General features: G+C 51.2%; 1 protein-coding gene across 1 annotated transcript in view; it reads left to right on the top strand.

Annotated features, from left to right (window-relative positions):
- The window catches only part of LOC127578526 (uncharacterized), a 37446-nt gene that overhangs the window by 5060 nt on the left and 5740 nt on the right, over positions 1 to 26646 (top strand).

The following is a 26646-nucleotide window of genomic DNA, read 5'->3' as shown; positions in this document are numbered from 1 at the left end:
CCGCCCTCCCCTCCCCGTCCCGCCCGCCCGCCCTCCCCTCCCCTCCCCGTCCCGCCCGCCCGCACTCCCCTCCCCTCCCCGTCCCGCCCGCCCGCCCTCCCCTCCCCTCCCCGTCCCGCCCGCCCGCCCTCCCCTCCCCTCCCCGTCCCGCCCGCCCGCCCTCCCCTCCCCTCCCCGTCCCGCCCGCCCTCCCCTCCCCGTCCCGCCCGCCCTCCCCTCCCGTCCCGCCCGCCCGCCCTCCCCGTCCCGCCCGCCCTCCCCTCCCTTTCCCCTCCCCGTCCCGCCCGCCCTCCCCTCCCCTCCCCGTCCCGCCCGCCTCTCCCTCCCCTCCCCGTCCCGCCCGCCCTCCCCTCCCCTCCCCGTCCCGCCCGCCCTCTCCCTCCCCTCCCCGTCCCGCCCGCCCTCCCCTCCCCTCCCCGTCCCGCCCGCCCTCCCCCTCCCCTCCCCGTCCCGCCCGCCCTCCCCTCCCCGTCCCGCCCGCCCTCCCCTCCCCTCCCCGTCCCGCCCGCCCTCCCCTCCCCTCCCCGTCCCGCCCGCCCTCCCCTCGCCTCCCCGTCCCGCCCGCCCTCCCCTCGCCTCCCCGTCCCGCCCGCCCTCCCCTCCCCTCCCCGTCCCGCCCGCCCTCCCCTCCCCTCCCCCTCCCGCCCGCCCTCCCCTCCCCTCCCCGTCCCGCCCGCCCTCCCCCTCCCTCCCCGTCCCGCCCGCCCTCCCCTCCCCTCCCCGTCCCGCCCGCCCTCCCCTCCCCTCCCCGTCCCGCCCGCCCTCCCCTCCCCTCCCCGTCCCGCCCGCCCTCCCCGTCCCGTCCCCTCCCTCCCCGTCCCGCCCGCCCTCCCCTCCCCTCCCCGTCCCGCCCGCCCTCCCCTCCCCTCCCCGTCCCGCCCGCCCCTCCCCTCCCCTCCCCTCCCCGTCCCGCCCGCCCTCCCCTCCCCTCCCCTCCCCGTCCCGCCCGCCCTCCCCTCCCCTCCCCGTCCCGCCCGCCCTCCCCCCCCTCCCCCTTCCCCTCCCCCCCTCCCCCTTCCCCTCCCCCCATCCGCCACTCTCCCTCCCTCCTCCCCCTCTCCCTCCTCCCCTCCCATCTCCCCTGCCCCTCCCCACTCCCCTCCCCCTCCCCTCCCCCCTCCCCTCCCCCCCTCCCCCCCTCCCCTCCACGCCCGCCCTCCCGCCCTCCCCTCCCTCCCCGTCCCGCCCGCCCTCCCGCCCTCACCCTCCCCTCCCCGTCCCGCCCTCCCGCCCTCCCCTCCCCTCCCCGTCCCGCCCTCCCGCCCTCCCCTCCCCTCCCCTCCCCGTCCCGCCCGCCCGCCCTCACCCTCCCCTCCCCTCCCCGTCCCGCCCCGCCCGCCCTCCCCTCCCCTCCCCGTCCCGCCCGCCCGCCCTCCCCTCCCCTCCCCGTCCCGCCCTCCCCTCCCCTCCCCGTCCCGCCCCTCCCTCCCCTCCCCGTCCCGCCCTCCCCTCCCCTCCCCTCCCCGTCCCGCCCGCCCTCCCCTCCCCGTCCCGCCCGCCCGCCCGCCCTCCCCTCCCCTCCCCTCCCCGTCCCGCCCGCCCGCCCGCCCTCCCCTCCCCTCCCCGTCCCGCCCGCCCGCCCTCCCCTCCCCTCCCCGTCCCGCCCGCCCGCCCTCCCCTCCCCTCCCCGTCCCGCCCGCCCTCCCGCCCTCACCCTCCCCTCCCCGTCCCGCCGGCCCTCCCGCCCTCCCCTCCCCTCCCCGTCCCGCCCGCCCTCCCTCCCCTCCCCGTCCCGCCCGCCCTCCCTCCCTCCCCTCCCCGTCCCGCCCTCCCCTCCCCTCCCCTCCCCGTCCCGCCCTCGCCCTCCCCTCCCCGTCCCGCCCGCCCTCCCCTCCCCTCCCCGTCCCGCCCGCCCTCCCCTCCCCTCCCCGTCCCGCCCGCCCTCCCCTCCCCGTCCCGCCCGCCCTCCCCTCCCCTCCCCTCCCGCCCTCCCCTCCCCTCCCCTCCCCGTCCCGCCCGCCCTCCCTCCCCGTCCCGCCCGCCCTCCCCTCCCCTCCCCGTCCCGCCCGCCCTCCCCTCCCCTCCCCGTCCCTCCCCTCCCCTCCCCGTCCCTCCCCTCCCTCCCCTCCCCCGTCCCGCCCGCCCTCCCCTCCCCTCCCCGTCCCGCCCGCCCTCCCCTCCCCTCCCCGTCCCGCCCGCCCTCCCCTCCCCTCCCCGTCCCGCCCTCCCCTCCCCTCCCCGTCCCGCCCTCCCCTCCCCTCCCCTCCCCGTCCCGCCCTCCCTCCCCTCCCCGTCCCGCCCTCCCCTCCCCTCCCCGTCCCGCCCTCCCCTCCCCTCCCCTCCCCTCCCCTCCCCTCCCCGTCCCGCCCGCCCTCCCCTCCCCGTCCCGCCCGCCCTCCCCTCCCCTCCCCGTCCCGTCCCTCCCCTCCCCTCCCCGTCCCGTCCCTCCCCTCCCCTCCCCTCCCCTCCCCGTCCCGCCCTCCCCTCCCCTCCCCTCCCCGTCCCGCCCGCCCTCCCCTCCCCTCCCCGTCCCGCCCGCCCTCCCTCCCCTCCCCGTCCCGCCCTCCCCTCCCCGTCCCGCCCTCCCCTCCCCTCCCCGTCCCGCCCACGCCCTCCCCTCCCCGTCCCGCCCGCCCTCCCCTCCCCTCCCCGTCCCGCCCGCCCTCCCCTCCCCTCCCCGTCCCGCCCGCCCTCCCCTCCCTCCCCGTCCCGCCCGCCCTCCCCTCCCCTCCCCGTCCCGCCCGCCCTCCCTCCCTCCCCGTCCCCGCCCTCCCTCCCCTCCCCGTCCCGCCCGCCCTCCCCTCCCCTCCCCGTCCCGCCCGCCCTCCCCTCCCCGTCCCGCCCGCCCTCCCCTCCCCGTCCCGCCCGCCCCTCCCCTCCCCGTCCCGCCCGCCCTCCCCTCCCCGTCCCGCCCGCCCTCCCCTCCCCTCCCCTCCTCCCTCCCCTCCCCCTCCCGCCCGCCCCTCACCCTCCCCTCCCCTCCCGCCCGCCCTCCCCTCCCGCCCGCCCTCCCCTCCCCTCCCCTCCCGCCCTCCCCTCCCCCCCTCCCCTCCCCTCCCGCCCGCCCTCCCCTCCCCCTCCCGCCCTCCCCTCCCCTCCCCCTCCCGCCCGCCCTCCCCCTCCCCCTCCCGCCCGCCCTCCCCTCCCCCTCCCGCCCGCCCTCCCCTCCCCGTCCCGCCCGCCCTCCCCTCCCCGTCCCGCCCGCCCGCCCTCCCCTCCCCTCCCCGTCCCGCCCGCCCGCACTCCCCTCCCCTCCCCGTCCCGCCCGCCCGCCCTCCCCTCCCCTCCCCGTCCCGCCCGCCCGCCCTGCCCCTCCCCTCCCCGTCCCGCCGCCCGCCCTCCCCTCCCCTCCCCGTCCCGCCGCCCTCCCTCCCCGTCCCGCCCGCCCTCCCCTCCCCGTCCCGCCCGCCCTCCCTCCCCGTCCCGCCCGCCCGCCCCCTCCCCGTCCCGCCCGCCCTCCCCTCCCTTTCCCCTCCCGTCCCGCCCGCCCTCCCCTCCCTCCCCGTCCCGCCCGCCCTCCCCTCCCCTCCCCGTCCCGCCCGCCCTCCCATCCCACTCCCCGTCCCGCCCGCCCTCCCCTCCCCTCCCCGTCCCGCCCGCCCTCCCCTCCCCTCCCGTCCACGCCCGCCCCTCCCCTCCCCGTCCCGCCCGCCCTCCCCTCCCCTCCCCGTCCCGCCGCCCTCCCCTCCCCTCCCCGTCCCGCCCGCCCTCCCCTCGCCTCCCCGTCCCGCACGCCCTCGCCCTCGCCTCCCCGTCCCGCCCGCCCTCCCCTCCCCTCCCCTCCCCTCCCCGTCCCGCCCGCCCTCCCCTCCCCTCCCCGTCCCGCCCGCCCTCCCCTCCCCTCCCCGTCCCGCCCGCCCTCCCCTCCCCTCCCCGTCCCGCCGCCCTCCCCTCCCCTCCCCTCCCCTCCCCGTCCGCCCGCCCTCCCCTCCCCTCCCCGTCCCGCCCGCCCTCCCCTCCCCTCCCCGTCCCGCCCGCCCTCCCCTCCCCTCCCCTCCCCGTCCCGCCCGCCCTCCCCTCCCTCCCCGTCCCGCCCGCCCTCCCCTCCCCTCCCCGTCCCGCCCCGCCCGCCCTCCCCTCCCTCCCCTCCCCGTCCCGCCCGCCCTCCCTCCCCTCCCTCCCCTCCCCGTCCCGCCCCGCCCTCCCCTCCCCTCCCCTCCCCGTCCCGCCCCGCCCTCCCCTCCCCTCCCCTCCCCTCCCCTCCCCTCCCCGTCCCGCCCGCCCTCCCCTCCCCGTCCCGCCCGCCCTCCCCTCCCCGTCCCGCCCTCCCCTCCCCTCCCCTCCCCTCCCCGCCCCGCCCTCCCCTCCCCTCCCCTCCCCTCCCCTCCCCGACCCGCCCGCCCTCCCCTCCCCTCCCCGTCCCGCCCGCCCTCCCCTCCCCTCCCCGTCCCGCCCGCCCCATCGTCCCCTCCCCGTCCCGCCCCGCCCTCCCCTCCCCTCCCCGTCCCGCCCGCCCTCCCCTCCCGTCCCCGTCCCGCCCGCCCTCCCTTCCCCTCCCCTCCCCGTCCCGCCCGCCCTCCCTCCCCCCCCCCGACCCATCGCCCTCCCCTCCCCCTCCCGCCCTCGCCCACTGCTTCCCCCCCCCTCCCCCCACGGCGGGGATTCATCGGCTCCTTCCCCTCCTCCTGTGGGGACTGGCGGTGCACTGCCCTGAGCAGCTTGAGCACACTGCTCCTCGCTTGAAGCTGGCAACGGAGGCGAAAGGCCGAGCATTTCTTGTATCTGCAGTGCGGGCACACTGCAGCTCACCCCTGTTGGGGAAATAAATTGCTTTCAAATTCTGAAGCTAATTTTGCCCATGAGGAAAGAGTCACACAGCAGCAAATCGGGCCCCTCGGCTCCCCCACTGTTATGGGTGTTACCCCCTGTGCCGACCAATAAACACCCATTAAAGCTAAAGGTCTCTGATTTCCATCATGATAAACCCTGCTCTGCTTTGGAAACTTTGCAACCAAATGACAGTGTGGGAGAAATTTGACTTTGATCACCAGGACTAACCATGTCTGAGAATATTGGCTGCCACTTATACTATTCAGTTCAATAAATCAATCCAATTTCTATTTTCTTTATAATATAAGATTTATCATATAGTTTTAACTCTGGAAGAATAATTAAACTACCATACAGTAAAGAGAATTTTGTTTTCCCAAGATTTCCTGGGTTCTACTACACTCACTGTAAATATTGTGAGACATACAGGCTGTCACCGGAATACGGACACTGGACTTATGGACACCCCTATATACAAACAAGTCCCCATAATGTTATTAAATTCAAAAGTCTATGGCACATACTCATGTTCATTCCTCTGAGGGGCAGAACTAGTTTCCTCTCTGTTCACTCTTAGTGGTTGTTTCTTATCAGTCTTATGTGCCTCTGATGCCATTCATCACAATACTGTGGTATGGTTACCATATCGAGTGACTTCTGTGCATTTTCTGACAAAACCTACTTATGGATGTCTATAAAAACAGAACTTGTTTGTTACCAGGGGACAACTTGTATGCTCGAAACAAGGGAAAGGGCCATAGTAGGGTGATAACGCACAACAGATGAGAATTATGATGATAATGGGAGAATCTTGAAAACTGTGACAATTGATATTAAGTTATTGAAGGATAAAGATCACACACAAGCCAAGATTTAAGTCAGAAAATGCTGGAAACACTAAGCAGGCTCAAACAGTAACCGTAGAAAGAGAAACAGAGTTAACTTTTCATGTCCAGTGCTGCCTGACCTGCCGAGTGTTTCCATCATTTTATGTTTTTATTTCAGATTTCCAGCATTTGCAGCTTTTTATTGTTAATCAAGATTTAAGTTGGACTGACTTTGAAGCAAAATACTCGATGTAAAAATTGTGTATAAGTTATGTTTAATTTATGTTTTTCTTGTGAATGCTGCTTATCTGATGCTCTGTGCCTGTGATGCTGCTGCAAGCAAGTTTTTCATTGCACCTGTGCACACATGTACTTGTGCAGATGACAATAAACTCGACTTTGACACAAATGGAACATATTGCACTGAAATAGGCTTTTTAAAAGTAAAACTGTAGAAAAAATGAGTCATTCAAAGTGTTTAGTACAATGCACATCATCATGTACCCCTTCATAAAGATAAATAAATATTTGATTGATGGGATGTGACAGAATGTTGCCTGGGTATCTATCCCGGGGCCTCAGATTGTTCACTACATTAATAATGAGTGAAAGAAAAGTCAGTCTTGTCTTCACGTTTGCCAGAGAGAAGGCTCAGTAAGTGGTGGAGATGGGAACAGCTATGCTTCAGTTGCACAGATTCTGGGTCAAACCATATTGATATATTGTGGTCAGATTTAAGCATGACACCAGGAGGAATTTATTGGCCTTGGAGAGATTGCAGTATATATTTATAAGATTTAATGCACTGTTGCAGTATAGATAGTTAAGTTACAAGGGCCAATTGGATAGAATTAGCCTGTATTCCCTGAGTTTACTTTTTATTCATTTACAAGTGAACATGCATGGTGTTCCTATGTATCTTCAGTCCCTGTTGGTAGGATGTGCTTATGGAGAAGCCTAGGTGAGTAATGGCAGCAGATCTTGTAAGTGGTACAGACTACATCTAAGGTCTGCTGGTGATGGGGAGTGAAGGTTTAGAATGCCAGATAGGGTTCCAATAAAGTGGGCTGCTTTGTCGTAGATGGGGTTGAACTATCCAGACAAGAGAAGAGTATTCCGACACACTCTGCACTTGTGCCTTGAAGATTATGGAAGAGCTTTGGGGTGGAGAGAGGTGAGTCACTTGAGGCAGGGTCTCTGCCCTTATCTTGGAGCCTGGAACTGAAGATGTTTTGCATCCACAGTTGGATGAAGCCTACCTTCATTGGCTTGAATTAAGAACTTATGATCTGGAAGTTCTTGATGTGCAGGCATCTCCAATGACCTGGCTTGGATGCAGTTCCAAGTACCCAAAGCACATTGGTTATCTGGCACTGGCCTAACCTTTTGCTCATCTGTTGCTTTTTAATCCAAGGTACGCTCATGGAAGAGATGGTGGCACCCAGTTACAGCAGGTCGTTGGTACTCAGTCACACACCCATTGAGAGCTGATCACTGCTACACACAGCAACAAAGGAAAATCATGGTACTGTAGCGGCTAGCTACTCTACTATAAAATAAAGACACGGAGTCGGTTGCTTGGAGTCAGAAGTCGATTGCTCGACAGGGGCGCTAACTCTTCCTGCGCTTCAATTCCCGCGCTGATGTCAGCGCGGGTCACCTGACCTTCCCGCGCGCGGGCTTTCCTAGCCCAACGATGGAGAAGAAGGAGGGCCCCGCGCCATCTTGGGTCGGGGCCTCCGACGACGCTCGCGATCTCGGGAGCCGATTCGATACCGGTAAGGTGAGTCGCCACAGTACAAGAAAATTAATATTTGGAATGTTTTTTAAGTGTTTCTGTTTACATTTCAAACTTTGGGTGTGGGGGCAACATAAGAGCAAAAGGATTAGAAGTATCCCCTATGCCTCCTCCACCATTCAACAAGGTCATGGATTTAGAGTCATTCGGCCCAATTGGTCCTTGCCAACCAAGATGCCCATCCAAGCTGGTGTCATTTGCCAGTGTTTGGCCCATAACCTTCTAAACCTTTCCTATCCATGTCCCTGTCTAGCTGTCTTTTAAAAGTTGTTATTGTACTTCCTCTGGCAGCTCATTCCACATACTGACCACCCTCTGTGTAAAAGTAGTTGCCCCTCAGGTTCCCATTAAATCTTTCCCCTCTCACCTATGCCCTCTAGTTCTCAATTCCCCAACCCTGGGGAAAAGACCGTGGCAGCATCCATAGAGGGAATGATGAAGGGTCTCGGCCCGAAACGTCGTTTATTTCCCTCCATGGATGCTGCCTGACCTGCTGAGTTCCTCCAGCATTTTTTAATGTATTGCTAGCCTGTCCAACCTCACCCTAAAACTCAGTCCCTCAAGTCCTGGCAACATAACATCTTTCCTATAGCAGGGTGACCAAAACCGTGCAGCCTCACCAGCGTCATGTACAACTGCACCATGACCTCTCAACCTCTATACTCAATGCCCCGAATGATGAAGTCCAGCATGTGAAAAGCCTTTTTCACCACCCTGTCTACCTGTGACTCCTCTTTCACAAGAAATCATAATTGTCTAATCTACTGGAGTTCTTTAAACGTGTGGCTAGTGGTACAGATGAGGGGAACCAGTGGATGTGATATACAGTATTTGGATTTGCAGATGGTTGCCGAACACATGTAATTGGAGAACTGGTTAACAGATAGAGAAGATCTCTTTATTAGTCACATGTACATTGAAACACAGTGAAATGCATCTTTTGTGTAGAGTGTTCTGGGGGCAGCCCGCAAGTGTCGCCACGCTTCCGGCGCCAATATAGCATGCCCACAACTTCCTAACCCGTACGTCTTTGGAACGTGGGAGGAAACCGGAGCACCCGGAGGAAACCCACGCAGACATGGGGAGAACGTACAAACTCCTTACAGACCGTGGCCGGAATTGAACCCGGGTCTCTGGCACTGTAATAGCGTTACGCTAACCGTTACACTACTGTGCCTGCCCCTACACTATCGTGGGAAACTAGAGTGGGAATAAATGGTCCTCAGGTCAACAGGTTGTGACTGGATGGGTACCACAGGGAGTGGTACTTGGTCCCCAACTATTCACAAGCTATATCAATCATCAATCGGGGAATTGAATTTAGGAGCCGAGAGGTACTGTTGCAACTATATAGGTCCCTGGTCAGACCCCACTTGGAGTACTGTGCTCAGTTCTGGTCACCTCACTACAGGAAAGATGTGGAAGCCATAGAGAGGGTGCAGAGGAGATTTACAAGGATGCTGCCTGGAATGCGGAGCATGCCTCATGAAAGCAGGTTGAGGGAACTCGGCCTTTTCTCCTTGGAGAGATGGAGGATGAGGGGGGACCTGATAGAGGTGTATAAGATGATGAGAGGTATTGATAGGGTAGATAGTCAGAGGATTTTCCCCAGGGTTGAATTAGTGGCCACAAGAGGACATAGGTTTAAGGTGCTGGGGAGTAGATATAGAGGAGATGTCAGGGGTAAGTTTTTTACTCAAAGAGTGGTGAGTGCATGGAATGGGCTGCCGGAAACGGTGGTGGAGGCTGATACGATAGGGTCCTTCAAGAGACTGTTAGATAGGTACATGGAGCTGAGTAAAATAGAAGGCTATGGGTAAGCCTAGTAATTTCTAGGGTAAGGACATGTTCGGCACAGCTTTGTGGGCCGAAGGGCCTGAATTGTGCTGTGATTGTTCTTTATCAATGATTTGGCAGACATGACCAAATAAAATGTTGCTGATCACACAAAAATGAGTGGGGATGTGAGCAGTGATCGGGACACAAAGAGGCTTCAAAGTGGTATAGACAAGCTGAGTAAGTTGGCAACAATATAGCACACAGAGTACAATGGGAGGTGATCTTTTTCGGCAGAAATAACACATAATCTGCTCTTTGTTATCTAGTGGGAGATCGGGAGATGTTGATGTTCAAAGGGACCTAGGTGTTCTTTCATATACATCACTGAATGTTAACGTACAGGTGTCACAGGGGATTAGGAAGGCAAAAAGCATGTAAGCCTTTATTGCCACGGGTTTTGAGTACCAGAGTAAGGATGCCTTACTCCAATTATACGGGAACATCTGGAATATTGTTTTCAACCTTGGTCTTCTTACCTAAAAACAAGGATCTAGTTTTTACAGAGGGAGTGCTGTGAAAATTCACCGGACTGGTTCTTGAGTGGCAGGTCTGTCGTAAGAGGAGGTATTAAAAGGCCAAGACTCTATTCTCTGGAGTTTAGAAGAATGAGTGGAGATCTCATTAATAATTGGTAATTGGTTTATTATTGTCACATGTACCGAGATACAGTGAAAAGCTTTGTTTTGCATGCTATCCATACAGATTATTCCAAAACATAAGTACATCAAGGTAGTACAAAGGGAAAAGAAATAAGAGAATGCAGAATATAATACTACGAAGAATGTGCAGTGCGTATAGACAATAAGGTGCAAGGGCCATGACTTTTGGTATTGGTATTGGTTTATTATTGTCACTTGTACTGAGGTACAGTGAAAAACTTGTCTTGCATACCGATCGTACAGGTCAATTCACTACGCTGTGCAGTTACATTGAGTCAGTACAGAGTGCATTGATGTAGTACAGGTAAAAACAGTAACAGTACAGAGTAAAGTGTCACAGCTACAGAGAAAGTGCAGTGCAATAAGGTGCAAGGTCACAACAAGGTAGATCATGAGGTCATAGTCCATCTCATTGTATAAGGGAACTGTTCAATAGTCTTATCACAGTGGGGTAGAAGCTGACTTAAGCCTGGTGGTACGTGCCCTCAGGCTCCTGTATCTCCTACCCGATGGAAGAGGAGAGAAGAGAGAATGTCCCGGGTGGGTGGGGTCTTTGATTATGCTGGCTGCTTCGCCAAGACAACGAGAGGTAAAGACAGAGTCCAAGGAGGGGAGGCTGGTGTCCGTGATACGCTGAGCTGTGTCAACAACTCTCTGCAGCTTCTTGCGGTCCTGGGCAGAGCAGTTGCCATTCCAAGCCGTGATGCATCCAGATAGGATGCTTTCTATGGTGCATTGGTAAAAGTTGGTGAGAGTCAAAGGGGACAAACCAAATTTCTTTAGCCTCCTGAGGAAGGAGAAGCGCTGGTGAGCTTTCTTGGCCATGGCACCTACGTGATTTGATTTGGACAGGCTGTTGGTGATGTTCACTCCCAGGAACTTGAAGCTCTCAACCCTCTCAACCACAGCACCATTGATGTAGACAGGTGCATGTACACCACCCCCTTTCCTGAAGTCAATGACCAGCTCTTTTGTTTTGTTGACACTGAGGGAAAGGTTGTTGTCATGACACCATTCCACTAAGCTCTCTATCTCCTTCCTGTACTCCGACTCATTGCCGTTTGAGATATGGCCTACAACGGTGGAGGTAGTTTGTTCAAGTTCAAGTGAGAAATCAAGAGTTCATCTTTGATAAGTACAAAACTCTAGGAGGGCTTGACAGGCTGGATGCAGGGAGGATGCTTCCCCTGACAGAGGAGTCTAGCACCAGAAATAAATGCCAGGTCATTCGGGCCTGAGATGAGGATAGAGGGTGGTGAATCTTTGGAATTTTTTCCAGGGGACCGTGGAGGCTCAGTCATTGAATTCATTTGGGAATTGATAGATTTCTGAATACTAAGGTATATGGGGACAGGGCAGGAAAATGTTGTGGAGTTAGTACAGCAGCCATGTCCTGATGAACGGCAGAGTAACTTTGAGAGGCCAGTTAGCCTACTCCTGCTCCTATTTCCTATATTTTTTATGTCCATATTTCTTAAAGGGACACTCTGCTGACCTGACTGACCCTGTTCCAGGGCTCACCACAGACTGCTCAAACATCTCTCCAAAGCCCACTGGGTCCTGATCTGTCACAGGAGGAGAGATTAAAAGGCTCGGCCTCTGTTCTCCAGAGTTTAGAAGTATGCGAGGTCTCCTCATTAAAACATACATGAGGGCTCTACTGAGTAGATGCCTGTAGGATGTTTCCTTTGACGGAGGGATCGGGGACCAGGAGCAGTTTTGAAGGGCCTAATCCTGCTCCTTCAGTGCCAATTCCCTGCATGAACGTTTAATATCCAAAAATATACCAACCTCTGCCTTAAATATACTCATGGACTGAGTTTCCACAGCTTTTAAAGAATTCCAAAATTTCTTCATATTAAATTTTCTTCTCATCTCTATTCCAAACAGCCAACCCCCTAGTTGGAGGCTGTGACCCTTCTGAGATCATTACTCATTCTTCTGAATTCAGGTTCTTCTTAATTTTTCCCCACATAAACAAATCCTCCATTCCAGGGATCAATCCAGTGAACTTCTGTTGCAGTTCCTCAATCACAGGCGTATCCTCCCTCGGATAGTGAAGCCAGACCCACACACAATCTTCCAGGTGTGATCTCACCATTACCCTGTGTAATTTAGATCATCTGGGAGAGTGGGCAAAGGAAAGACCGATGGAATTTAACTCAGACAAGTGTGAAGTGATGCATTTTTGGAAGTTAAACCAGGGCAGGATTTGGAGCATTGTGTTCAGTTTTGGTCACCCTGCTATAGGAAAGATGTTATTAAACTGGAAAGAGTACAGAAAAGATTTACAAGAACGTTGCCTGGACTCAAGAGGGACTGAGTTATAGGCAGAGGTTGGACAGGCTAGGACCTTTTTCCTTGGAGCGTAGGAGACCGAGGGGTAACTTTAGAGAGGTGTATAAAATCGTTAGAGGCATAGAGAGGGTGAATGCACTCAGTTTTTTTCCCAGGGTTGGGGAATCAAAAATTGAATGGAAAGATTTAATGGGAACTTGACGGGCAACTTTTCTTACACAGATTGGTACATAAATGGAATGAGCTGCAGAGGAAGTGGTTGAGGTGGTTACAACAACAACGTTTCAGAGAGAGTTGGACAGGTACACGGATAGGAAAGGTTCGGAAGGATTTGGGCCAAATGCAGGCAAATGGGACTAGCTTGGATGGGCATCTTGGTTGGCATGGGCCTGTTGGGCCAAAAGGTCTGTCTCCGTGTTATACGACTCTATAGCTTATACAGTGAATGACAGCACCCTGGGGAATGTTGTGGTGGTGACACAGGTAGACAAGATGGTGAAGAGGGTGTAAGGCATGCATGTCTTCATCGGGCAGGGCATTGAGTACAGGAGTTGGGACATCATGTTACAGCTCTACAAGATGTTGGTGAGACCACACCTGGAATATTGTGTGAACTTCTGTTGCATTTCCTCAATCGCAGGTATATCCTCCCTTGGATATTGAAGCACGAGCAGCATAGATAAGTTGGACGGCCACAATCTTTTTCTCAGGGTAGAGGAGTCTAAAACCGGAGGGCATAGGTTTAAGCTGAGAGGGGAAAGATTTAAAGGGGACATGAGGGGCACGTTTTATTACACAGAGGGTGGTGGGTATATGGAACGAGCTGCCAGAGGAAGTGGTAGACACGGGGTACAATTACAACATTTAAAAAAAACATTTGAACAGGTACATGGATAAAGGTTCAGAGGGATATAGGCCAAATGCAGACAAATGGGACTGGCTCAGGGAGGCATCTTGGTTGGCATGGACAAGTTGGGCCAAAGGGCCTGAATCTGTGTTATATAACTCTTTGACTTTAATTTACCAGGAGCACAGGGGAAATGATTCAAAGATGTTCTGAAAGCTTCCTTGAAAGTATGTAACATCCCAGTGTGTCCTGGGAATCCCTGGGCTGTGATCGGTTCAAAGGGAGGAAGGAACACTGGGACTGGCAGTGAAAGCCCCCGAGTCCTTGCGTCAGGTCACAAGGAAGCACCATGAGGATCGCAGAAGGAGTGTGCCAAACTATCCAGCTGGGTGCCCCGCCAAGCACCTCCTGCCCCACTTACGGCAGAGTTTGTGGGTCCCAATACAGCCTCATCAGTCACCTCAGAACCCATTGAACCGGAACTAAGGCAAGTTATCCTCAACCCTGAGGCACTGCTATGAAATATAATTTCTTTTTACTCTTGAACTCAAATTCTCTTTCAATAGAGACCAATATACATGTAGCTTTCCCTAATTGCTTACTGTACCTGGATGTTACCTTTCAGTGATTCATGTACAAGGATACTGAGGTCTCTGTGAACACCAACACCTTTCCATCACTCATCATTTTAAAAATGCTCTGCTTTTCTGTTTTTCCACTAAAGTGGATGACCTCATGTTTTTCTGCATTATATTTAATCTGCCACATCCTCCCCAATTCACTTAGCTTATCCATATCCCTCTGAGTTCTCGCTGCATCCTCTTTACAACTCACGGCTAGTTTTATAGGTTTAGAGGGACATGGGCCAAATGCAGGCAGATGGGACTACCTCAGGTAGGCAACTTGGTCAGCACGGACGAGTTGGGCCGAAGGGCTTGCTGCCGTGTTGTATGACTCTGTGACTCCATAACTGCACACTGGACGGTTCCTTCACCCAAACTATTGACGGAGATTGTGAACAGGCAGGGTCCCAGCACTGATTTCCACAAGTCACAGCTTGCTGGTCTGAAAACGATCCATTTATTCCCCAGTCTGTGTTTTCTGTCCATCTACCTATCCTCGATCCATGCCAGTATATAACGCCCGATACCATGCATCTACTTCCTAACTTTTGTGTAGCACCTTATGCAAGGTCTTCTAAAGGTCCAAGCACACCATATCCACTGGTCACCCTTATCTGTTCTACTGGCTGTCATCTCAAAAGCTCTAATAAATTTTTTATAAGTTCATGTTGACTCTGCCCAAATCTACTTTTATTTCCTAAGTACCTTGTTACCACTTCCTCGATAATAGATCTGAGCATTTTTCCTACTACTGATATCAGGCCAGGCATCTGGAGGTAGGAAGCCTTGTAACACATCCAGGAGGGTGGCCACCCCCCCCCCCCCCCCCCCAGACTTGGAAACCTGGTGCCCGGTGTCACACTTATGGGTTGGTTCCAGGTCACACTCAGCTGTTGGGGAGTTCTGCAATGCTCCTGCTGGCCAATAGGTGGAGAAGGAGGCCTCAGAATAGGAGACTGGGTCTGGCTCTGCTTGACTTCCATGGGCAAGAAGGGCGAGTTTCTTTGGTGGAACCTTTTCACATGAGACTTCCATGTCCCGGTAGCAGAGTGGCACCTACCCCTACCCCCGATAGCACAGTGTCCGAGAGCACGCCTCTTGTGATAATGCTGGCAAATGGCTTTGTGCAAAACATGCTAAAACCCCTTCTTAAACATTAAATTTCTTTCAATGAGATGGATCAGAAATGCACCTGAGAGATTGAGCTAAAGATTTGAGCTTTCTATGTTTTCAAGTATGAAGAAACCACAACTTTAACCACCAGAGTCCTGATCTTTGCCTTCGGGTTCCTAGATCCCATCCTTCAATGTATTTTGTGGCATTGAATAAAACAATTCGGGAATTCTGTTCCCCTTAAAACTTATCTAACGTATCACCTCACCAGCGGCGTGCAGATGTGCCTTTAGTGTCTTGTGGCCCTGTGTGGGTCTTGGTGATGGTGGACGGTATGCATTTTCCACGGTTAGTTGCTAACTCTAATCCCTAACTTAATTCCACAATATTGACCATCATTTGATAAAAGGACTCCATTGGTAGTAGAATACTTTGGAATGTCTGGAGGTCAAGCAAGGTGCTATAGAAATGTAATTTGTTTCTTTTACTGTAATCATAACACTATACCTGTTCCTAATCCCAAAATCTCTAACTCATAGCCTCACTTTGGGATTGTATTGGTTTATTATTGTCACATGTGCCAAGATGCAGTGAAAATTCTTTTGTGTGCCATCCAGACAAATCATGCCATACATAATCACACTGAGGTAGTAAAAAGAAAACAGAATGCAGAATAGTGTCACAGTTACAGAGAAAGTGCAGTGCAGGTAGACAAATGAAGCGCAAGGGCCACGGCGAGGTAGATTGGGAGATCAAGAGTTCATCCTTTAGCGTATGAGAGGTCCGTTCAAGAGTCCGAACTTTGTCCTTAATTCTAACTACAACTCTTTCCCTAACCCCAGCCCAAACATATAACTGTTCCTTCAACAACATCTTTTAAACAAAGTGATATTTTGCCCGAACTCTCTCTGGTGTGACCCCTAAAGGCAAGTGCATAGAGGCAGGTGGAATTGGACCAAGGGAATGAAGATGCGGGCCAAATCAAAGTGACAGCAGTGGGGCTAATAATCTCAAGTAATGAGGAGAACAAACACGTGGGGCAATTGCCCTGTTGTCTGTAAACTAACACCCTGACAGACATGTGAACAAGCAGGGAACAGAGGGACATAGACAATATGCAGGCAGATGGGATTAGTTAGCTTGGCATCACGGTCAGTGCAGACATCTTGTGCCAAAGGGCCTGTCCCTGTGCTGTACTGTTCTATGTTCCATGGCTCCAAACCCTATACCTGATTCTGAAACTAACCCAATCTTATATGCAACCCCATGCGTGTGACCCCACTGGAAGTCCCACCAGCTAGCTTGGGGAGTGAAGCAGTCTTGATTGCGGAACTGACCCTTGCTCTGTCTCCATCATTTATTGTAAACATCATTGTGATTAATATTTGCTTTAAGCTTTAAGCATTGCTTTTTTCATGCCCTTCTTTTGGTGAGCTATTGAAATCGATAGCTCATTCATCATCCAATTCTTCAAGATTCATTTTGCAATTTTAATAAGAATCAGTCTTGTTTTCTTCACCCACTTTTGGCTAAATTTCTGTGAGAAGCTTTGGCTGTTTTATGAAAATGAACTAACTCAATTATTTCGAGGATGTGACCGAAGTAAATATATCACGGTGCAGGTTGAGTTATCGGACTAGCAGTCCATAGCTGGACTAATGGTCCAGAGACATGTTTAAATCCTATCACAGCTGATGATAAGTTTAAATGCAATTAATTAAATAAACCAGGAATATAAAAGTAAGATCAGCATTGATGACCACAAGGCTGCTGGATTGTTGTTAAAAGCCCATTTGCCTCACTAATATCTCTCTAGGAGGGAATTCTGCAGATGCTGGAATCTAGATGGAAAAATTCTAGAAGGCAGCTGAATCCTGCCTTCCTTAGCTATGTGTCCCATTATGTTTGTGACCGACGGCGATATGTTGGCTTTTGACTTTGGAATGGCCCCCTCACTTAAGGGCTGGTGAAAACCATGCTTTTTTTGCAGGATTAAAATAAAAGAGTTTTTATGGGTGTTCCGAAGGCATTCAACAAGATCCTGCGTGGAACTGAGGGCAAACTACCGACCTGGTTAGAAGACTACATATAAACACATGAATAAGCAGCAGGAGTAGCCTCCTCAACATTTCTCCACCACTTAATAAGACCGTGACAGATCTGATTACGACCTTAACTTTGCATTCCTATCTCCCTATGGTTACTTATGGTTACCTCCTTGCTTATGAAGGATCAATACCTCAACTTTAAAAATATCCAAAGCCCCTGCACCCTCCGCTCTTAAAGGAAGAGAGTTTCACCTTGTCACTGAACATCAGGCCATCGTCTCCCCGACAGATTCTCCCTCCTCAGCCTCCAACCTCACGGCCACCCAAGTGTGCACAGCCCACCTCTACTTCCTCAAGATTCACAAGCAGAGCCATCCTGGTAGATTGACTGTTCCAACCTGTTCTTGTCCCACAGAACTTATTTCTTCCTATTTTGACTCCACCCTTTCCCCCTTGGCCCTAGTCCCCTCCCTCTCACATCTTGTGACACCTCCGATGCCCTCTGCCACTTTGACCGTTTCTTGGTCCCAACTGGCTCATCTTTGTTGTGGACGTCCATGTCTCCGCCCTACACCAGGATGGTCCAAGGGCCCTTTGATTCTTCCTTGAACAGAACCCCAACCACTCTCCGTCCATCTACCACTCCCACCCTCCTTTGTCAGGCTGAACTCGTTCTTACATTGTACAGCTTCCCCTCCAACTCCATTCACTTTCTCCAATCAAAGGCGTAGGCATGGCCCCAGCTATGCCTGTCTTTTAGTGGGGATAATTGGAATTGTTTCAATCCCTATCAAGACCTCCCTCAACTTACTTTCTGTTACATTGGTGATGGTATTGGTGCTGCTTCCTGCACTCACACAGAACTCAAAAACACGATTACGCTGGAGGAACCCTGCAGGCCAGGCAGCATCCGTGGAGAAAAGTAGGCGGTCAACGTTTCGGGTCAGGACCCTGCATCTAGTTTCCAGCATCTGCAGCCCTTTGTTTCTCAATATTTTTGCTGCCAGTTTCCACCCTGCTCTCGCTCTTACGTGATCATCATTGACTCTTCCCTTTCCTGACACCACTATCTCCATCTCATGTAGTGGTTTAGCTACCAATGTTATAAGCCCATCAACTCCCATAACTATCTCGACCACACTGTCTCCCACTCTGTTTCCTATAAGGACTCCAGTCCATTCTCCCATCTTCTCCACCTCAATCATCTGTGGTTTGATGATGAGCCTTTCCACACCAGTGCCCTTAAGAAGTGTTCCATTTTTTTCAAAAAATGTCTTCCCCTCTACCATAGTTGACTCATTTCCTAACCACGTCTCCCGTAGTTCCCACATTTCTGCCTTCACCTCCTCTTCTACCAGAACATGCCTTGTCCTCATCTTCCATCCCACCAGCCTCCACGTTCAACGGATCATCCACCATCATTTCCACCACCTCCAACAGGATCCCCCCACCACCGCATGCATCTTCCCCTCCACTCCAAAGGGATCATTCCCTCTGAAGCTCCCTGGTCTGCTCTTCCCTCTCCACCAAGCACTCCCCTTGCCACTTTCCACTGCAGTGGCAGGAGAAGCACTTTTACCTCTTTACCCAATCAGCCAGGGACCTAAACATTTCTTCCAGACGAAGTAGCAAAGCAGCTGCACTTCCTTCAACTCTGTAGGTTGCCTCTGCTACATCGGAGAAACCAAATGCAAACCGAGTGACCACTTTGCAGAACATGTCCATTCAACTCTAGAAGGGCTACCCTGAGTTTCTTTTTTCTCTTTAATTCTCTGTCTCACTTCCACTCTGTCTTCAGCCTCCTACATTGCTCCAACGAAGCCCACTGCAAGCTCAAAGAACCACACCTCATCTTCCAGCAGGACACATTACAACCTACAGGATTCTACACTGAGTTCAACAATTGCAGGTAAACTTTTATTGCCACAGATGTGGCTGTGTCTTCCCATTCCAATATTTTTTCTTGTTTTCTCAAACCAGTGATTCTTAAACTAATTGTTACCTTGACAACATTGGTGAGCATCCTTTCACGGACAATGTCTTTGTTCTCTCTACACCACCCCCTCTCTGTAATTTAAGATGTTTGCTTCCTCACTTTTGCAGTTCTGACAAAGGGACCTCAACCCGAAAGGTTGACTCTGCTTCTCTCCCCACTGATGTTGCGTGACCTGTTGAGTGCTTCCAGCACTTTAGATTTTTGTTTAAGACCAGTTGAGGGCTGCCCAAGAATCCCTCATGCGTTGAATCTTTTAGGGCTTTAGTTATGTAGAACAACCGTGGTACAATACGTCATCCGGTTCTGTGTTTACACTGTTGACATAAACTTGGTGAGGTTAGAGTTATAGTCATAGAGACATAGAGATACAGCATGGGATCAGGCCCTTTGGCTCATCAAGTCCGTATCACCCATTTTTACATGAATCCGACTTTAATCCCATTTTTTATTCTCCCCACATTCTCTTCAACTCCCCCCAGATTCTATCACTCACCTTCACACTAGGGGCAATTTACAGTGGCCAATTAGCCTGCTAACTTGCACGTCTTTGGTTTGTGGGAGGAAACCCACGTGATCACTGGAAGAACATGCAAACTCAAGACACCACCCAAGGTCAGGATTGGACAGGGGTCTCTGGCGTTGTGAAGCAGTGGTTCTACTAGCTGTGCCCTTAGCTCTGATCACTTGTACAACTGTTTGATGTGTTAGATTGTTTGTTACTCTCTGGACATCTGATACAAATACTCTTTAGTTCCCTGCAACATTGAGACCTACTCTTCCCAGTACATCTATGACACAACCCATGTTCACTTCAGTATTGTTTCTTGCCTTCTCATTGACTGACTCACAATTTATCAACCACATTTCTTATCTAACAGACAGTTGAGACTATGTCTTCCAGACATCTGGCCTGCTTTTAACAAGCCACTGCATAACGTGCATTAACAGGACAATATATATTTTAGAAGCTTGCTGTGACTATTTTATCAGGAATACTCTTCAAATAACGCTGTGTTTTGTGCCCTTGACTGTCCTTTGGTGTGAACGGATAGAGGAGGAAGAATATGAGGAGGAAGAATATAAGGAGGATGACACCAGCTCTGACTTCACATTCCTCTGCCTTATACACCCGCTTTCTTACATTCTGTTATATCCAGCTCAATGGGAATCAGGGGCTTGAAAATGCTTGTTTCTCCCAAGAAGGTTTGTCTCTAGTGTTACTTGGTACCTTGATTTACAAGCAGAATATGTTACAAGTTTGAGGACTGTCCACATTACCACTCAATTCACAGCATCATACAGCACAGAATTGGCCTGTCGAACATGGTGCCTATCTTCATCAATCCCACTTGTCTGCATTAGGCCTGAATCCCTCTACGCCTTTCCTGTCTACCTTACCTGTCCAAGTGCCTCTTAAATACCTGTTCAAATGCCCATTCATTCCATCAGAGGTTGGGTTATAATCCAGTGCGAATGTTGGAACTGTGCTAAATAATGCTGGTTTTGTTACTCATGCCCTTGCATTACTGTATTCCTTGGATACCTTGTGCCTCTGTGGTGAGCTGTGGCTGAGGAACTTCAGGTGAGGGACATTTAAGAGTCCACTTTCCCAAATGTTGTAACAAAATGGGAAAAAGCTAGAATTTTATTAAATTCATTTGGCCTGGACTCTTAGGTCCATTTTTACAGCGGCAAGACAAGGCGATGCAATTCCTCCCACCAGTTCAGGATTGGTGAGGAAAGGAGGGGGCAGTCTGCTCCAAGAACCCCTGACAAACTGGGGAGACAATAGAGACGGGGGGGGGGGTGTGGGGAGGGGGGACTTTCAAACAGGGGCTCTCATAAATACTAAAGAGCACAGAAAATGGTTGCTAGGAGGAGAATTCCTGATTAAATTAAATCTTGACAATGAATAGGAAGATCGGCCACAGAGGAAAGGAAGGGAGAAAGGCAACGGAGGCAATGAAGTATCAGGAAGGCAATGCAATGAAGGATTTTATAAATAACTTACCTTTGGATCTGTATTCATTGGAGTTTAGGAGAATGAATGGTGATCTTATTGAGACATAAGATTCCGAAGGGGCATGACAAGGTTGAGGTATTTTCACTGGTGGGGAAGTCTTAAACGAGGTGATATAGTTGAAAGATAAAGGGCTGGTCATTTAAAACTGAGCTGTGTAGAAATTTACTTGTGCAGAGGGTGGCAAATCTCTCGTATTCTCTACCGCAGAGCCCAGGTCATCAGAAGTATTTAAAGTGAAGGCAGATAAATTTTTCAAAGATCGGGGTATTGAGGGCTACGGGGAACTGGCACAGAGAAGGAGTTGCAGCCAGCATAGATCAGCCATGATCGGATTGGATGGCGGGGAAGGCTGGAGGGGCCTGGTGACCTACTCCTGCTCCTATTTTCAGGTGTTCTTGAATGAAATGAAATGCTGCAAGTGAGGAGCATAATCAGAAAAAAAATACTGAAATAAGTTGAAGAAGAGATTGGGGCATAAAACAGAAAATGCTGGAAAACACTTAGTAGGTCAGCCAGCATCTGTGGAGTGGGAAACAGAGTTGATGTTTCAGGTTTTCTGGTTTCATTTCAGATCTCCAGCATCTGCAGTAGTTTGCTTGCAGCTATCAAGGCAGGTGACCAAACACTTGGTCAAAGACAGAGGCTTTGAGAGCAGTCTTAGGGGATAAAGAGAGATAGAGAGTTGGATATGTTATTAGCTAAAGGCAGTGCCTCCATTGTGGATCAGGGATTCATGAGGGACTAGAATCCGAGGAGCTCCTATATCTTGGAGACTGGTGGTAGGAAGAGACAAGGGTACAGAGGGATACAAAAAGAGGAACTGATGAAGGAGAAGGCTTTTAATCTAAAATAAAAGAGGAAACATTGGAAACGGAGAGGTTCGGAATGAAATCTTTTCACAGTAAGCTGAGCGAGTAGGAAAGGAAATGCACAAGAGGAGGAGATTTCAGAGCTTAGATGTGGTAGCTACAGATTATAGTGCTGGAAATATTTTAACAAATTCAATACAGAAAAGACCCTGACCCAGAAGGCATCTGAATTAGAAAATTGAGGGAAGTCAGAATGAGGATTGTACAAGTTGTAAGAATAATCCTTTGAATATATTTGGTTATGGGATATGTACCAGAGGGATGACAAAAGGGTGAAAGATATAAAACTTAAGTCCGACATTGATTGTTGGCAGGTTTCTATTAAACGCTCAGCCAGCATTGATTTTGCATTGTGTTGACAATAGAAATGCACTGGTTGCATTTTGCTCTTTGATAATCTGCAGCACAGAAAGCATAGGGTATCCGAGATAATGGAACTGCATGCACAGAAAGCTGTCTAAAACATCAGTGAACAGTGATTGACAAATGTTTTCAGACTGCAGTGATGTAAACTGCTGTATCCTATAAATAGGGGTGTGGAACTCAAAAGCAAAGAGGGAAATTTGTTGACGTCACTGGTTCAGCGGAAGTGAAGGCAATATCAAGTGGGGGAGTTTTGTGAGGAACCACTAGAGAAATTGGGATTGTAACAAAAATGTTAAGAGGAGGTGTGGAAAGCCCCTCAAATACTGAGGGGTTTTGATAGAGTAAATGAAGAATAATGATCGTCATAGATCACTGATCAGTAAGCAGTGGGAATCAAGTTCAGATCATTGAAAGAAGAGGAAAGGGTTCGATAATTACTTATGTACTGCAGGTTATTTGGACATGGCGTAAAAGTGGTCTAGAATCCAGAGTAACTTACAGAAGGTAAGGATCAATTTGATAAGTAAACATTTAAAAAAAATGTAGGGAAGGGAGCGGCCCTGAATGAAGTAAATCCATCACAGGCACAACCCTCCCCGCCACTGAGGACATCTTCAAGAGGCGGTGCCTCAAGAAGGCGGCATCCATCATTGAGGACCCTCACCACCTATGACATGCCCTCTTCTCATTACTACCATTGGGGAGGAGGTACAGGAGCCTGAAGACCCACACTCAACGATTCAGGAACAGCTTCTTCCCCTCCACCATCAGATTTCTGAATGGTACATGAACACTACCTCGTTATTCCTCTTTTGCACTATTTATTTACTTTTTGTAACTTATAGTAATTTTCACGTCCTTATGTCTTGCACTGTACTGTTGCCGCAAAACAACAAATTTCATGACATGTAAGTGATAATAAACCTGATTCTGATTCTGGAAATGGCTCCTCCAAAGAGCAGGCATAGAGGCCTGTTCCTCCTGCGCCACGAGGTTCGACAATTCCATGCCTCTAACACTTTAAAAACAAGCTGTGTTTGTTACATAGGCCAAATGTTGCAAATGGTGCTATAAAAACAGCAAATGCTGGAAACTCTCAGCAGGTCAGGCAGTTCTGAGGAAGGGTCTTCGACCTGAAACATTAACTCTGTTTCTCTTCCCACAGATACAGCCTGACCTGCTCGGTGTTCCCAGCAGTTTCTGATTTTACTTCAGGATCGCAGCATCTGCAGTCTTTTTTTAAAAACAATATATTCCCCAGCACTTTGCATCTTTCAGGATTTTCTGCATTGCCGCTCTCCCTCCCTCTCTGCTATTCTGTGTTTCTCTCCTAACGGATCTCAAAGTCTGGAATCTGGAATTTTTGCTACTCACTCTAGGAGATGAATGGAGCGGTAGAACCAGAGTGATTTAAGCAAGTACCAGCCTCAGCAGAAGGAAGAAGCAGGGATAATGCGACAGAATATCCGGCATGAAACTGACCAGGGGTATGTGCGGTCATAGTCCTGAATCACGGGCAATGCTTGTAAACCAGGGAACTGAGCCTAATAGTATAATTGAGGAGCAGAGATCTGGGAACAGCAAGCCAAAACACAGTAATAGGGAGGTGGGCTTGAAACCACTTCCAGCCTGTCTGTCACAGAGAACCCCAGCCCTATGTTACATGTTGACAGCTTGACACGAGCACCATATACCATTGCTAATGCGGAGGGGATGGATCATAGATGGTGTGGGAGCAGCACAATCAAATCCACCTGCCTTCACCAAATATTTGGATGCCGGTTGTCTTCTTCTGACCTGGCACTAGGAATATACAAGCAGCTGCTGATCAAACTGAAATCTTCCACATGCAGCATTATTCCATAACTGGCCTCAGTACGTCTCTATTTACAGTAATTCAACTTTGCTTTTTAAAGGGATGTCAGGTTAAGACATGTTCCCCTTATGGTACATTATTTAACATGATGGTCCAGCTAGTGTAACATTCTCCTGTTATAATGTTGTATATCCCAGGTTATAATCAGCAGTAGTGCAAGATATCAGGAAGTATTGGCATATTATAAGTGAAAAAGACATCATGATGATGCCTCCCAATGCCGTGCATGGAGAAAATGGCCAATGTGGCATCAGGGTTTGGGAGGTGATTCTTCCAGTTAGTTGCAGTCAGCTGTGTTATTCATTCAGAAGCAAACAGGAATGGATTATACCACCACTCTCTCCCCCAAGCAGACTACACACAGCTAATCATCTCCCTGGTTGGCCCAGACCATTCTGGGCTTCATTAGCATTTATAGCATGTAAAGATTGTGTGGCACTATTTCAGACTTGAGCATGCGGGTTCTCCCGGTGATGTGGCTAACATTCTTCCCCCAACCAACTTCACCATAATGAACTGCTCATTCATCTTATTGCTGTTTGTGGAATCCCCTCAGTGGAAATCTGTACGCAACATTTCCCATCCTGTGACTGTGACTCCTTCCAAAAGTACTTCATTGACTATAAAAAGCTTTGGGACATCCTGAAGAAGTGAAAGGGGCTACAGAAATGCAAGATCTTTCATTCTTTATGTGAGAATGGCTGTGAGGATACATTTTCTCCGGGTTTGGTCAGTGCATGCTATCTGTTGTAAGATGGTTAACTGTCAACATGTAACGTAAGGCTGGGGTTCTCTGTGACAGACAGGCTGGAAGTGGTTTCAAGCCCACCTCCCTATTACTGTGTTTTGGCTTGTTGTTCCCAGATCTCTGTTCCTCAATTATACTATTAGGCTCAGTTCCCTGGTTTACACTATGTCACTATCACACCACAGGCATGTGCTGCCAACATATACCATGTGTATTTTCTCCACAGTATACCTGTGCCTATTCATTCTTGCAATAAAAACAGTGTCTTTTTCTTTTCAAAAGAATGGCTTTTCTGACATTTTTCTTAAAGCCTAACATGGATGCTCGATCTTTAAACTTAAACCCCATGTTCACTTGTCATGTTTCTTAACACATCACCCATGATATTTCAGGGGAGGTAAGATATTGCATATCCATTTCATGGACTTGAATGTGGCCATCCCTCTCTGCGATGTGGATGCACTGGGCTAGTGATGTGGTGCCTATCACTCCTGATGTAGAAGTTATCCTTGATGTTGCTGGGTATCTTTCTTCATCATTTCTGATGTAGACTGGGGGCAGATTCTGTTCCATCTCTTCTGAGGACATGTCTCCGTTATGATGAATAACTTGGGGGTAGTAACATCACTGATATCTTTAGCTGGGTTCCAGGTTTTCACAACTAGATTTTGTACGTGAGTTAGTTCCCCACTCGAGAAATGATGTATGGTTATTGTAGTGTTGGCTTCTTTTACCTTATACATCAGTCAGTCATTGTCTTAGTTTTGTGGAGGATAAAGTTTGCTTGGTAAAGTTCTCTTTTACTTTCTGCCATTCAGTCTGTGGGCAGATGAGTTCCATCAACCCGAAGACCTGTAGCCAAGAATGACAATAAGGCAAGGGTCAGATCTTCCCCTGTCTCTCTGATTTGTTCTCTTAACTGGTTGTACCGTTCTCTCCATGGCATGTGTTTTCTTGGATAGTGTGGGGACAAGGTTATGATGGTGACCCCATATCACTCTGAAAACTCTCTAAGTTCTCAAGACGTGTATTACGAGGAATCTCTTGTTCTATTAACAGGATTTGAACTGCTGTAACAAACAAGACCCTGGAGGAACTCAGTGGGTCAGGCAGCGTCTGTGGAGAGAAATGGACAGTCGATATTTTGGGTCGAGACCATTCATCTGGAACTGCTGTGGTGGTTGTTGTAGCTCTCAGTTTTACATCTTCATGGTGGTCTACAGCTATGAGGAGACCTCCTTGATTGTGTGTAAACCAATTAGCTTCCATGGTATGCCAATCTTGGTGACATCTCAGTAGCCACAACCTCCTCTATTTCATGTACTTCGATATTTCAGGAATACACAGCATGTTGACATTATTCTCTCTGTACCTTTGTAGGTATCAAACCAATAGGTAGTTGAAACGTCTCTCAAGTCTCATATAGAGTCATAGAGTCATATAGCACAGAGATGGGCCCTTTGGCCCACGACACTACGCTAACCTTTTTGCCATCCTGTATTAATCCCACTTGTCCACATAAGAACTGTACCCTCGTATGCCTTGCTTAAATAAGTGCCTGTCTAAATGCCTCTTAAACGCAGTGATTGTATCTGATTCCACCACTTCCTTTGGCAGCGCATTCCAAGTAGCTATAAAAAACTCTATCTATAAAAAAAACTTACCCCTCAGATCCCCTTTAAATCTCCTACCTCTTACTTTAAACCCATACCTTCTTGTTTTTGATAAATCAGGAAAAGGTCCTTTATACCCACCAGGTCTTCATGAATCTCATGGAGCTATTCTCCAGGCACCTTTTTGGTTCTGATGATCCTGCACCCAGCACTGGGACAGCATCTTCCAGGAAGGTGTCTCCTCTGATATTGATATTGATATTGATATTGATATTGATCATCGGCAATATTTTTTATGTCTTTTCGGGGACGACTCATCGGTCACTTGTTGAGAAGGCATATGCAACTCCTCCTCGTTGTTGGTTTTGTCTCTGATCTTATTCATTTGAGACA

Source organism: Pristis pectinata, chromosome 15 (genome assembly GCF_009764475.1).
Source record: "Pristis pectinata isolate sPriPec2 chromosome 15, sPriPec2.1.pri, whole genome shotgun sequence".
In the NCBI taxonomy this organism is placed as follows: Eukaryota; Metazoa; Chordata; class Chondrichthyes; order Rhinopristiformes; family Pristidae; genus Pristis; species Pristis pectinata.
The sequence above is the reverse complement of the archived record's forward strand: the minus strand, read 5'-3'. Positions and strand labels throughout refer to the sequence as shown.